At 37.9% G+C, this 5622-nt stretch overlaps 1 protein-coding gene across 1 annotated transcript in view; it reads left to right on the top strand.

Moving 5' to 3' along the window:
- The first annotated feature begins 4874 nt into the window (after positions 1–4874).
- LOC106867206 (uncharacterized) overlaps positions 4875–5622 on the top strand; it is a 98017-nt gene continuing 97269 nt past the window's right edge. Inside the window, exon 1 of the mRNA XM_052965577.1 lies at positions 4875–4981. The gene's annotated coding sequence lies outside the window, so the exon portion shown is untranslated. The remainder of the gene's footprint in view (positions 4982–5622) is intronic.

Genomic DNA, 5622 nt, shown 5'->3' with positions numbered 1-5622 from the left:
ATATATATGTATATATATATATATATGGATACATACATACATACATACATACATATATATATATATGTTAATCTCTCATGTCCCTGCCTTTAGGCTTTTACTTCATAGACGCCAGCTCAATTTGAATCGTTCTTAGTCGAAAGACACCTATTGTTATTTCTTGTTGTATTCGTAATTGTGTACCATGTTCTCCGTTTTGTTTGTTTGTTTGTTTGTTTGTTTTTCGTCTTTGTTGCTGTACACATTCGCTAGCTTTCTTACAAAGGGGTCTAATGCTCTTAGCTTAGACATTTTTGGGAACAACCAGATCGAACCAACTCAAGTGTAACTTTCTGAAATGGTCGTGACTTCTGGGACTTGACTGATGAAAGAAAGCCAAGAATGACCCGTCTTTTTTGCCTGTCCTTCTGATTGTTGTTTCTCTTGTCCGCCTTTCTGTCATCTATCTGTCCGAACGTCTTAATGCCCTCTATTGCGTTTTTGTTCCATTTTCATATATATAATGATCTGTAAATCTTACTTAACGTGGATATTTATAACAAAGTCACAATGCTGCAGTATTCGTCTCCAGAAAGGATTTCGTATTGATGTATAGTATTAAAAAGCACAGAAACATCAATAACAAACGAATTAGTTATCTGCATCAGTTTCGGAATTGCTAAGTTCGGGATTTCTGCGTGTTTGTGTGTCTTCGGTAGCAGTATTCACTATCACCAAATGCTTAGATAGATAGTAGTCTATCTACTGTTATAGAAAAACAGTGATTAACAAGCCACAAGCGTTGCAATAGCCTGCGGTCGAAGTAAAAATTTGTGTTGTGTTTGAGTTGTGTTTGTCCCCCCCACCATGATAACCGATGTTGGTTTCTTTACTTCCTCAGAAGCCAGCAATTCGGCGGAAGATACTAACAGAATAGTACCAGACTTATGAATAAGTACTGGAGTTGATTTGTTCGACTGACTCCTTCAAAGCAGCCATTGACTGAAAGAAGTGAAAATAATAATCTATTAGTTAAGGCATGTGGATATACTTAGATAACTTAGATATGTTTCGGGCAAAGAATAGTCCAGACTATGTTTAACTTAATAGCAGCACCTGATAGGATCTGTTAAGTCATTTTTAAGTCAAGTTTTGTGTGGTATCATGGCCCATTCAAATAGGGAGATTTTTGTTGGCTGAGATATATCCAGGTATAGGTAGCTTATCTGGTATTCCTTGAAGAAATTTGTCCAGGATTCATTTGAAAGTGATGGAATCTTCTTTGATTTGTTTGGGGATAATGTTAAGTAGAGCAGGGCCTGTTGAGAACAAGAAATTGTGTTGCAGCTAATTTATGTCGTGAGCTTCTAGTGTGTAGGGGTCGTATGACATGCAGTCCCAGTCTTGGATGCATTCTGAATCTAAAGTGAAGATCGTTTGGGCAATGCTGGTGATATATCCTCCACATTGTGCAAATGATGTAGAACTCACGGCGGCGCTGCAGATAGCTAATAATCTGTTGTGGTGAGAGTCACGACACTCCCTGCGGGAATAGATTGGACCGAACAACTATAAATAGTAGCGATCTGAAATGAGAGACAGACAGGGTAGGCGTTAATTGTAGGAAGTCGTAAGGTATAGTTTTGGCAGTTTGTCAGAATATTATTTGTTGGTTCGTGTATAGTTCGTGGAGAGTTTGTTGCACTGTTACGTTGTTGTTATCCTGTTTCGTTATATATTTTATTGTTACTATACAGATATAGTGTAAACAAGTATCGTCATAAATAGCGGTGACACTACAATAATTGGTGATGAGTAACTACGTCACAATATAATCTATTATAGATAACTAATAATATATATATATATATATATATATATATATATATAATACAGAATGGGACAAGAATACAAAACACCCAGACAGTTAGGTGATACAAGAAAGGGACAAAGCACCCAGATAGACGATACAAAGAAGACACGGACAGGTCATTCGGAGTTTTCTTTCTTCAGTCGAGATCCAAATTATCCTTGCAATTTCGGAGCGTACGTGATTTGAGAGTGCGTTGAGACTGAAACAATTACAGCATAAAAAATTTAAAAAATATATAGCTACTATATATAAAGAAAAAGGTAGTAATGATAATTAAATAAATATATATTCAATACAGACAGATAAATGAAACAGAGGAATTGACCTGAAAATTGACCGAGGATCGCATGCCTAAAGTTCAAACAGCAACAATGCCGTCGAGCAACAAGTCCAAGTTTCAATAACATATTTTTAAATGAAAACAATACAAAAGTAATTCACGAATAAAATAACTGTTGTTTGCTTCCCAACTACATGGTTCCGGGTTCAGTCCCACTGCTTGACACTTTGGGCAACTGTCTTCTACAGTACTCTCGAGACGACCAAAGTTTTGTGATCAGATTTCATAGACAGAAAATGAAAGAAGCTCATAGCCCATTGTGCGTGTATGTGTGTGTGTGTTTATATATGAGTTTGTGTGTGTGTGTGTGTGTGTGTCTTTGTGTCTGTGCTTGCCTCTCACCACCTCTTGACAACTAGTGTCGATGTGTTTATGTCCCCGTAAGCAAACTGTTTGACGAAAGAGACCGATGGAATAAGTATCAGGCTTAAGAAAAAATAAATAAGTACTGGATGGGTCGAGTGGAGGCGCAATGGCCCAGTGGTTAGGGCAGCGGACTCGCGGTTATAGGATCGCGGTTTCGATTCCCAGACCGGGCGTTGTGAGTGTTTATTGGGCGAAAACAGCTAAAGCTCCACGAGGCTCCGGCAGGGGATGGTGGCGAACCCTGCTGTACTCTTTCACCACAACTTTCTCTCACTCTTACTTCCTGTTCCTGTTGTGCCTGTAATTCAAAGCCTTGTCACACTGTCACGCTGAATATCCCCGAGAACTACGTTAAGGGTACACGTGTCTGTGGAGTGCTCAGCCACTTGCACGTTAATTTCACGAGTAGGCTATTCCGTTGATCGGATCAACTGGAACCCTCAACGTCGTAAGCGACTGAGTGCCAACAAACACAAACGGGGGTCGAACGATTCGTTCGACTAAAGTTCTTCAAAGCAATGCACCAGCATGGCCGCAGTCTACTGACTGACACAAGTAGAAGATAAAAGATAAAAAATAAAATATATATTGGTAAGCTTAAGAAATATAGCAAACAACCAGAAAGAAAAACAAGAGAAACAGAGGAACAACGGAAACGAATGAACCCAATTGCACCGCGGTCTCTTTCATCTTTTAATTGTTTCACTTACTGGACTACGGCCGTGCTGCAGTACTACCTTGAAGGGTGCTTTGGTTGAACAAATCAATCCTAGTACTTATTTTTTTATGAGCAGCAATGTTACAGGGACGTGAACAAACCAACACTGGTTGTCAAGCAGTGGTGAAGTCAAACACAAATACGAAGACCTACATATCCATTATATGTATGTATACATACACATACACAGGACAGACTTTTTTCAGTTTCCCTTCACCAAATCCACTCACAAGGCTTTAGTCATCCCGGGACTACAGTGGAAGACACTTGCTCAACATGTTGTATAGTGGGATTGTAACGTGTTGTACAGTGGGACTGGTTCGGAAGTAAGTGTCTTATCACAGATCCACGCCTATACCTACATATAAAGGGTGATTCAAAAGTCTCCATACATAGGAAAAAATTATTCTTTTATAAGAAACAGTTTATAAGATCCCCTGATCTGATCCCTCTTGATTTCTATCTTTGGGGGCATTTGAAAGGCATGGTGTATCGCGGAAAGATAAAGGTATAAATCATTTGAAGGAACGCATCGCCAGCTCATTTGCACACGTATCACCAGATGTGCTATTACGAGTTCACAATGAATGAGGTAAACGTATTGCAATGTGTATTCAAAACAATGGTAACCATATAGAGCCTGTTAAATAAATAAAAACACAGTTCTAATAAACTGTTTCTTATAAAAAGATGAATTGTTCCTATGTATGGCGACTTTTGAATCACCCTGTATATATTTTCCACTCAGTTTCCGTGCATGAATTTTACTCAGAAAGTATTGGTTAGGTCGAGGCTATAGTAAAAGATACTTGCTCGAGTTGCCATCCAGTAGGACAAAGCCCAAAACCACGTGATTCGAAAGTGAGCTTCTTAACCATACAGCTACTCATGTGCCTACACCACGCAGTCGGTATCAGCATATGCGACTAAAATGTGTCATTGACCATGTTGGATACGTGCGACGAAACATTTAGTCATTTCATAACATACAACATTATTCAAAACATAAAATGAAAATTTAATACAATAGTTTTTGTGTGTTCTTAAATGGGCTAAAATGACTCTTTCACGGCGTAATTGTCTGTTTGTAAAGATGATTCAGAAATTTGTTGATGCTTGTAAAAGATTAATAGTCACCAAAGCAATTAATCTAAAGGTGTCTTCCTGCTGTAATTGTGTCATGCCTGCTTAGCATTGCTGGCGCAAAGGGGTGGTGATATATGTTGTCATTACAATGTCACTTCTCAACAACAATATCCTGACAACAAAGCTACTTCTCAATACAATATGTTAACAGCTGTACCCTATTTGCCATGGACATGTTGCAGTTGTTTGTCATCCTAATATGACATCTGACAATAGCAAAAACAATATAGATACGTTATTAAAGGCTATTCAGGCGAATTAGTCATTTGACAATCCTTTTCATTAATACCACAGGCACTAGATAGTATATAACATGATATATTACATCATATATTAAATTATTTCTTGAAATATATTGTATTATATAATGTTATATCATGTACTACATCATATGCCTTCAAGGAGTGTACTAATCTTCATTTCTGGATCGTTCATTACAATATTAATGCTTCTAAAAGCATTTTCGGCGATATATCTATGAGATGTTATTCGGCTAGTTTGTATTCTAAAGAAAACCATATGGGATCTACCGTGTATGAGCATGCCTCTATCACTTGTTGTAAGTATATATATTTATACACACACACACACACACACACACACACACACACACACACACATACATACACACACACACATATAGGTGAGGCTGTGTAGTAAGAAGTTTGCTTCTCAACCACATGGATTACGTAGATGGAAACTGAAAGAAGCCCGTCGTATATATACATACATATATACATACATATATACATACATATATATATATATATATATGTATATATATATGTATGTATATATATATGTATGTATTGTGTATGTATGTATGTAAGTATGTATGATTGTATATATTTGTGTGTCTGTGTTTGTACCCCCATCATTGCTTGACAACCAATATTAGTGTGTTTACGTCCCCGTAATTTTACAGTTCGGCAAAGACCAGTAAATTAAGTACTAAGCTTACAAAGAATAAGTCCTGGGGTCAATTTATATGACTAAAAGCGGTGCTCCAGCATGGCCGCAGTCAAATGACTGAAACAAGTAAAAGAGTAAAAGAGTAAAGAGTATATATATATATATATATATATATACACCCACCACCCACCCCTACCCACAGACCCCTACCACTACCCCACCCTAAGCCTAACCCACACTCCACCCATGCCTTCCCCACCTCCCAACACCCTCACATCACACCACACC

Source organism: Octopus bimaculoides, chromosome 2 (assembly GCF_001194135.2).
Source record: "Octopus bimaculoides isolate UCB-OBI-ISO-001 chromosome 2, ASM119413v2, whole genome shotgun sequence".
Taxonomy (NCBI): domain Eukaryota; kingdom Metazoa; phylum Mollusca; class Cephalopoda; order Octopoda; family Octopodidae; genus Octopus; species Octopus bimaculoides.
The sequence above is the reverse complement of the archived record's forward strand: the minus strand, read 5'-3'. Positions and strand labels throughout refer to the sequence as shown.